The following is a 9,541-nucleotide window of genomic DNA, read 5'->3' as shown; positions in this document are numbered from 1 at the left end:
TGTGTTTAGAAGTGCTTGTGTGAATGAGGCCTGTTGTATAGAGCACTTTGAAAACTCCAGGAGAGTAGAAAAGCACTATATAAGAATCAGTCCATTTACTACATGTCTGCAAAGTTTCATCTCCAACCACTGCAATATTATTTGTTAGGATCGCTGTTCTCTCCGGGTACTCCGGCTTCCTCCCACCGTCCAAAGGCACACAGCTTGTGGGGATATTTAGTTGGATAATCCAAATTGCCACTAGGTGTGAATGTGCGAGTGAATGTGAGTGCGAATCGTTGACTATCCCTGTGTGTTGGCCCTGCGACAGACTGGCAACCTGTCCAGGGTGTACCCCGCCTCTCGCCCTATGACAGCTGGGATAGGCTCCAGCGCCCCCGCGACCCTTAAAAGGATAAGCTGAAGCTGATGGAGGATCGCTGTTTTTTTCCTCAGGGTTTTGTGATGCCTTTTTGTTTTTGAGAGTCTTTTGTGTTTTAGTTTGGCTCTTTGTATATAAGGATGGTTAATAGTTTGCTTTAGGATTTACTATATCCCATGTACCCTGTTTTCATATTGTAGTTTGTCTTCTTGGTTTTGTAACACTAAATATCTGCTTTTGTGATCCCTTTCTGTACTTCAGTTATGTCCCTTTGTCTGTCTTGTCTCTCTGTTTGTCTGTCATTGTCTGATTTCCCCATCTGTCATGTTTCCCATTCACTTATATTTTCCTTTCTGTTTTCTACATGTCTGCGTATGTCTCTGTGTATCATTTCCTCTTTTTTATCGTCTCGTGTCTTGTGAACTTAGTTTTGAGTTTTACTTCCCCCATTTGGTTAATGATTTGTTCCCATCAGTGTCTCAGTCTCGTCTGCATTTATCTATCTCATGTTCCCCTGTCCAGTCTTTTCCCCTCTATGTAATTTAAGCCTTGTTCTCCATGTTTTCCTGTTTTATTGTTTTAACTGTTGCTTCCTGTGACTATTGTAGTTTTCTCCTGCATCATGTCTCTCACCCGTTGCCTCTCGTCTCATTATCCAGTGTGTATTTATTGCCCCCGTCTTCTTGTGTACTTTGTGCTTTCCTTTCTCTGTGTTTCCATGGTTTTGGGGGCGGTGGTGTGGGATTGATTAAGGAAATGGCTGAGTTAATAGGAATGACCAAAATGAGAAAAATAAATCGATCTTCAATAAGAGAAAGGATTATTCTAAGAAGGAATATTTTTGATGGATCAGAATTATATAATGAAATATGAACAAAATCTTTTGTTAATCATTGTTTATTAACTGAACCTTGTTGAATTTGAGTAGAACTGTTTTTTTAATTTGGCAGAAACACGGCAGCAGTTTGAAATGAAACTATCCAGGCTGTAGAGTAGACGAGCAAAATCAAGAATCCACTGAGATTTTCATGACAATAACTAAGAAGGATTTCTTAAATGAATTGTTGATACGCTGTTATAATAATCCACTGAGCTTATTGAATTTGGGGAGAAATGTCCTTTAATGTGCAATCACACAGTGGGCTGAGATGAAACTGCACACAGTGTGGGTGTCCCAGAAGAGAAATCAGTTAAAACTTTAGTGTCAGCTAGTAAGCAAGAATTTAAAAAAATATTTTTACAGATATCAAATTTGTTCTGTTATATAAAACTGTAATTTATACTAGTCAGGTGGATCATCAACAATCATCAATCAGTGCAGTACCAGCAAAATTCAGACAGACACACAAACACACACATGCACAATTTTGCTGTCTTAACACAGTATCATAAATCTAATTAGAATATGCTACAGTCCTTTAAATACCAATTTAAATATATTTCAAAAATATATTACAGCTTTTTTCAGTCTGTTGAACAAAAATCCCCAAAGAAGAAGAAGCACTACCATAAAACTTTGTGTAAAAGTGCACGAAAGTTTAAGAGGCTTACAAATGACGGCTCACATAACTGCGGTGTTACAAGTCAACCTCGTTCATATCTGTCATCATGAACAATGCTATGGTTTGTGCTGGAGCGAAGCTGCACACAGCTGATATTATCAGAAAAAAATACATACTGATTCGATTACCTTCACATGCAGATTCACACAAAGACGACCAGCTGCATCAGCGAAGTTTAGAAGACAGACAGTGAAACTTAAAAAAGGAAACAGACAGATTTGTGGGAATGCTGGGGCTGGGGAACATCAGTAATTAGAAACACAAAATGTTTCTAAGCATTTGTAAATGTTTGTTGGAGGGTTTAGAGGAGCTGAATCATTTTGTGTGAAAGTTAAAGTCAAACACACTCTTAGTAGAGAGAGACTGTGTCTGCAGATCAAACAGGTCTCACTGTGATGTCCCTTTAGTCAGACTCTGTCTCTGCTACATTAATGACTGAAAGTTGTCACATTCTTATTTAGTTAGTACTCTTTAAACCAGGTGTACACTTTTAGTTTAATACATTATAGATTCTCCAATGAAGAAATACGGTATATATATGTAACCTGATGAAGCGGTATCTAAAATGTTTTTATGTTTGACATACCAAGACTGTTTCACACTGCAGGAGTTGCAGATGATAAAACAAAGACTGTAAAGCTAAGCAGTTTGTTTGCTGTTTATCACTGCCTGTCCATTAGTCAAGTTAATATTACTTTTATCAAAAATAATTTCCCGTCTGTATTTGGTCTTCCTCCATAGTTGCCATAGTCACATCGTTGTGTTTTGTTGATGTTTCCCCTCCTTGTGATTCATTCAGTGTTGCCATGTCTGTTTCGCCCCCGGTCCCTGTGTGTCGAGCCGTGTCTCTTAGTTTGTATCCTGTTTTATTTGGACAGTCTCGTGTCCTGTGTTCAGTGTGTTCAGTTTTGCTTTCTCCTGTCTCATCACATCTAATTTGTCCCTGCTGTGTCCTCATGTGTTTCCACTTCCCTTATCATCCCTCTGTGTATATATTGTGTGACTTTCCTTTTGTTCATTGTCCCTACATTGTTTAGTTTCACTTTAGCCATGGCATCATTATGTTCATTTCAGTCAGCTGTTCCCCTGTGTGTTTCCACTTCCCCTGATCACCTCCTGTCTGTATTTAAGTCCTCTGTCTTTCTTTATTCAGTGTCAGGTCGTCTGCGTTGCCTCCCTTCAGGTCTTATCACAGTTGATTCAAAGTTATCACAGTTTTGTCACAGTCAGTTAGTTTTCCTAGTTTGGTTTCAGTTTAGTTTTTGCCACTGCTCATGATGCTTTCATTTTGTATTCATGTTTATAGCCTAAATAAACAGCTTGCCTTTTTTTTTTCAAAACTTAGTTCTGTCTCCTTCCCTGTCTGCACTTGGGTCCACTTCATCATAACACCGGTGTACCCCACCATGACAGTTATGTCCAAGTTTTCCATGTTCCCAGTGTTTAGTTTCCCCACTTTAGTCTTGGTTAGTTTTTCTTTAGTTTGCTCCTGCCTTTTGTTTTCTTTTGCTCACCAGCCTTGAATAAACGGTTTGCTTTTGGTTAAACTTTTGTTTCCACGCGTCTGCTTCTGGGTCCACACTTCAACCTCCACATAGTCCACAGCCCACACTGTGGCTGGGGTCAGGTCACAAAGTTTTGGACTTTAACTGGCATTTTATGCAAGGTTTCATTTTTTTCCTGGAATTTACTTCCCATGTTTTGCTGGCTGTGTGTTATGACTCTGGAAATTATTCTAAAAAATATTAATTTGTGATTGTTTCATGACCAGATCCTACAGACTCTTTACTGTCATTATGGGATGGTTTTACACGTGGAGGACACTGATATTTTTCCTCCTCATACCAGTGTCACTACTGGTATGAGAAGAGACCAGTAACCTGTACTTGTATCTGACAAAACAATCAGAAACAGATTTTATAAGGGTGGCCTGAGGGCCTGATGTCCTCTAGCAGGCCCTGTACTCACTGACTGGAACCATGCACGATTGACATTTGCCATAGAATACCAGAATTATCAGGCCACCACTGGCAGACTGTGTTTTTCACCCTGAACACATATGACAGATATGAAAGGGTCCAGAGAAGTTGTAACATCGTTCTGCGTGGCCAGTTTGATAGTGGGCCAGTTATGACCCAAGAGGCATATCAGTGGAGGGAGGCACAGACATCTATGGGCTGGCAGCATCACCCTGACTGCAATTAGGCATCAGGATGAAGTTTCTGGACCTCTGGACTGATTACCAAACTCTACGCTGGTGCAGTGGTTGCTCCTCCTGCTGCAGGACAATGACACCAAACACACCTCCACACAGCGTGAAGGCAAAGGACCAACAAGTGCTCAGCATCTCTGGGAACTCCTTCAAGACTGTTGGAAACCATTTCAGGTGATGACCTCATGAAGCTCATGGAGAGAACGCCAAGAGTGAGCAAAGCAGGAATCAAAGCAAACATTAAATTTTAGTAAGCTCTTTGGGATCCACTAAGGTTTTTGAAATTCGTCATATTTTGTTTGAGATATATTTTTTCTCTGCTGATCAAACTGGAGAGTCTCACTGTCATGTGCCGGCGAGTCAGACTCAATTTTATTTTTAGTTTGGAAACTGAACAGACTTTCAGTAAAAATAATGATTCAGCAATGTACAATGTTGGGAACTAATACATTTATAACTATTTTCTAAAGGATCATTTAATGCCACTACAGGCAAGCTAAAGTCTAGCTATCATTTCATAATTCCCACAGCAAAAGTAAGGTGACAGGTGACCACAATGTGGCAACAAGACTGAATTAAGACTGGAAACCTGCACCATCATCTCATCCATCCTCTCAGTTTGGAAAGTAGACCTACACCATTGTCTCAAAGGTATACTCTTCTGTTGGATAATTTGTTAGTTTGTTAAAAACCGACAGAGGAAGCTGTACAAACACATCACATGTCAGTTGTCAGCAGAAGTGTAGAGAGGACAAAATGTAAGCGCTGAGAACTTCAGAATCTGAGATTTGTCCAGATTTATAGAGGAACAGATCAGATTTATTTTGTTTATATCATGTTCAGTCTTTCAAAATTAGAAAAGGCAGAATTTGTGTTGTTCAAACACACTGATTCCACAAAAAGACACAAATGTGAAATTGCCTAGCTAACAGTTACAGAGTGTTACGAGTTCAAAATTGGGGATGGAGACAAGAGAAAAAACCACAATAACAACACTGGTCCGGCCGGGTTGAGTCAAACGATGATGTTAATGATCACACGCGTGGGAGATGGACACTGTATGCAGACAACCTCAGATCTCAAAATGGTGGAGCATTGATCAAACTCTCATAACCTCTGGTGCCCCCACCTTATCATAAAAGCCTAAACATTCACATGCTTTCTCTCACACGGCGCCTAAGCTACGACCTTGGCTCCCCGTTTATCTGCTCCTGCTGAGATGGGGCAGAAAACTCCAGCATGTTCTCTTCTAATCAGACAAATAAGGCAATGACTTTCTGCAAACAGTATTTCTTATAACATCATAAAACAATATCATTCATCCACAATAAATCAGCAGTCTAATGTAATGCAAATCAGTTTAACTAATGCAATAGTTATCAGCTTCTTCTAATTCAGGAGAATAATGCAAACTAAAACTACCTAATAATTCACAATCTTTAATTAGGGGTCTAACATGGCATAAAATACTATTATAATCTAACACTATGCATTGTATAATAGCCAGTGAGGGGACAGACATGGCAAATGGTGCAACATGTCAGACTGTGGGATTATACATTTGTTAGTTTTTCTAATGGCCTCTTCAAAAGGTAAGTTTTATTCCATATTGTCATTTTTGGTTTTTTAAGTTATTTATTGTGACAGGAAAACAAAACAAAACAAGAAGCTCCTAAAAAGGTCATAAATGTGAGAACTTTTCCAAAGAAATCTCAGTCAGTTATGCCTGAGATAGAGAGATGATTATAACAGAGTAAAGATAGCATTAAAATGTTGGTGACAGAAGTAATGCTAAAATCTCAACAAGCCAAAGTTACATACATGTTAAAGGGAAAGATCAAACAGTACTGAAATGAAGAAGTGGGCATTACGGGGCTTCCCCAGTGAAATAACTGAACTTGGAGCACAAAATAATAAATAACATACCAGTAATGCGCGGAGGGAAGGCTTCTGAGAAAATGTATAAGTTCACAGGGAATTTCTACAATAGCACGGGTTAGATGTGGGCAGATTGATGCAGTTATCAATAGTATTGATACCAATGCTGGTATTGTTACTGGAGATATACTACTGCAATAGGATTGGTACTTTGTTTCTGTCCTGTAAGTTCAGTATGTACCTCAGTGAATTCTGTTATGTAGTTGTTGTTTGTTTGTTTTTAAATGAAACATAAAACACGGACTATGAAAGCCTCTTATTTTGTTTGTGCAGCTCTAACAACAGTGATACAAGCACAGCAGACTGTGCTGGCTGCAGTGGGAGAAGATGCTGAATTCAGCTGTCAGCTCTCGGAGACTAAATACATCCTTCAGGTCACATGACAGAAAATCTTACAAGATGTGGAGACAAATGTTGACACCTACAGCTTTACTGAATTTTCAAAATGCAGAAAAAAATGATTGAGTTTGCTGATTAAAACACTGATGAAACTCTGCACTGGGAAGTTTTTGTACTTTACTTGGTACAGGTGATCATTCTAACATGCCTTGGAATGTCCCACAAGGAAGGGAGATTCTTCCTTCCTTCGGGGACATTTGAGTTTTCAATAATTTGGCTATTGTACGACGTTGTTTCAATACGTGGTACAATAGCCAGTGGGGACACAGAGACGTGCACCATGTCAGACTGTGGGATTCTGTGTTTGTTTTTTCTTTTTATGGCCTTTTCAAAAGGTAAGTTTTATTCCGTATTGTTGTTTTTGTTTTTTAAAGTTATTTATTGTGACAAGAGAAAAAAAAAGAAAACAAGAACCTTCACTCGTAATAATTAAAAATTGATCCTAAAATGTGAGAACTTTTCTCTGAAGTGACAAAGAGATTGTCTTTAGACAGAATTAGAGGGAGATACAATTACTGAAGAGTTTAGATTTTGTTTGAATGAGTGACAAAACGTTTCTCCCACTGAACACTCAGCCTAATAAAAAAGAACAAAATCAACTTTCTGTGTCATGAGTTGTTCATCATTCAGATTAATGAGACTGTTTTGAGAGCTGTGTGAAAACAGCTTTAGACTGTTTTGTTAAAGGTTGCCCCATGCCTATTCATATTACGATGAAAGCAATAGATAAACCACATGTTTGTGTGTTATGTATGTATGGTTGGTAAATTAACAAAAATTGGGTTGTATGTGGCCTACAATGTAAAAGACGTTTCACAACCCCAATGTAGTTAAAAACAAGAAGGCACTCATTTCCATTAGACAGAGACGGAGTTCAGGTCATAAGTAGTTTACTGACAATTATTTAACATTTGAAATTAAAAGATCCGTCAGTCCATTCACATACATACTGTTCAGAGAAGGAATGTAGTTTAGAGCAAAGTGTAGTAGTGTGAAGTGGCTAAACACACTCACCAATTGTACTAAAATAAACAATTTATCAAAACATTAACAGTCTTTCACACATACATACGGTTTATACACTATTTTAAAAAGAAGGGGTTGAAGACCTGATTGATTACAAAAAGTCTATTAAAATGTTCTGGGTAACCACAGAAATCTTAGTCAGTTATGTCTGAGAGAGAATGTTTATGACAGAAGTAATGCCAAAATCTCAACAAACCAAAGTTACATACATGCTAAAGAGAAAGATCAAACTGTGCTGAAATTAGGAAGTGGGCAATATAGGGCTTCCCCAGTGAAATAACTGATCTGAAATAATTGAGGCACAAATTAATAAATAACATACTGGTAATCCACAGAAGGGGAGGCCTCTGGGAAAATGTAGAAAATCAATGGGAATTTCTACAGTAGCACGAGTTACCAGTCAATACCAGTCCTGGTACTGGTTATGTTGAAGTGATGGGTTTTATAATTCATTTTTGGTCCACTGAAGGGATTGTTTTGTAACCCCAATATTGATATTTTGTAAATAAAAAATATGACCTCAATTAAACCTTTAAATTCCCTGCACTTGTCATAGATATCTACATGATGTCCAACAAATATACATCAAGTCCAAGGTTCTAATGTTGAACGCCATATTGATGTCCAGCTTAAATCATGGTTGGACCTCCAAATTGTTGAAAAAGTTCAAATGCAGTACAGACCTCCAGAATTGGTCATGGACCAACAGAACCAATATAAACACGATCTGTACATCTATCTGACTTTCTTTGTTTAGTTGGTAGCTAACTGAATTGTCTTACTTTTTTTTTATAGATGAAAGAAAATGTCCCTGAAACATACAGTATGAAACAATGAGTGTCAGGTTTATATTTATAGTCTACATCACATTTAAGTGGTACCCATATGTCAATTTGTTTGAGCCTAAAACACAGACTACTCCATGACCCGAATGATTGTTTAATCCTTCCCATCAATACCTCTCAGTTCCACATCTCTAACTCATGTTATTCTCCATGCAGCTCTAACAGCAGTGGTCCAAACACAGCAGACTGTGCTGGCAGCAGTGGGAGAAGATGCTGAATCCAGCTGTCAGCTCTTGGACACTAAAGACGTCCTTCAGGTCACGTGATGTGGAGACAAATGTTGCCACCTACAGCAAGTACTATGGTCAGAGAGTGAATGATGGCTTTAACGATAAAGTCAAGTTTAAATACACTGGACTACAGAACTGCTCCATAGTCATCAGGAATGTGACGGAGCAGGATGAAGGATGCTATCACTGTCTGTTTAACACTTATCCTGAAGGCTCCTTCACTGGTAGAACCTGCTTCCAAGTCTATGGTAAGAACTTTTGCATTAATGTGTTTAAATGTGCTAGAAACTGATTTCCTTTCAACAACATATTCCTTGCAATATCTCCTGATCCTTCACAGAGCTGCATGAACCTGTTGTTGGTGTCAGAGAGTCAAACTCTGCTGAAGAGTGGGTTGTTTCCTGTTCAGCCACTGGTCGACCTGCTCCCACTGTAACACTCTCACAACAAGACCTCAACTTCTCACAGTACAACACTGTCAGTGTGTCCAACACCAACGCTACATTCACTGTCACCACTACAGCTGTGCTCTCAGGTTCACGTAAACACAGCACACAGGTGGGATGTGCACGAGTGCTCTCTGCTCCTCACAGAGAGGTGATGGAGACGATTCCTGAGGTCCAAAAAACATCTGTTGGTGGTGAGAAACTCTTTCTGTATACCACAGACTAGACTAGAGACGGATGATACTTGGGTAAATTTGACTGGGATCTAATAACAATGACTTCAGTACTTCATGAGTGATGTATTATTGTTGGTCAGCGTCACGTTTTTCTGTTTTTTTCACAGATTTTCCCTCAATCACTGTAATAGCTGCAGCAGTGCTGGTGTTGGGGTTTGTCTTTTTCTGTTGCTCCACTATGCTGCTTGAAGAAAAGTTACCTTTTCACTTTCTAGTTTGTAATGTGTCTTATCTTATTAACATGATAGTGATTTATTGATTTTAACCCTAAATCTATCCAGTAATG

At 38.8% G+C, this 9,541-nt stretch overlaps 1 pseudogene; it reads left to right on the top strand.

Moving 5' to 3' along the window:
• Positions 1-6,752: 6,752 nt before the first annotated feature.
• On the top strand, positions 6,753-9,245 carry LOC146634522 (OX-2 membrane glycoprotein-like; annotated as a pseudogene).
• The last annotated feature ends 296 nt before the right edge of the window (positions 9,246-9,541 follow it).

The sequence above is a fragment of the Diplotaxodon limnothrissa genome, linkage group LG3, assembly GCF_057381915.1.
Source record: "Diplotaxodon limnothrissa isolate DT_005_m linkage group LG3, D_limnothrissa_male_GT1.1, whole genome shotgun sequence".
NCBI classification, from domain to species: Eukaryota; Metazoa; Chordata; class Actinopteri; order Cichliformes; family Cichlidae; genus Diplotaxodon; species Diplotaxodon limnothrissa.
This window is presented reverse-complemented; position numbering and strand designations above follow the sequence as displayed.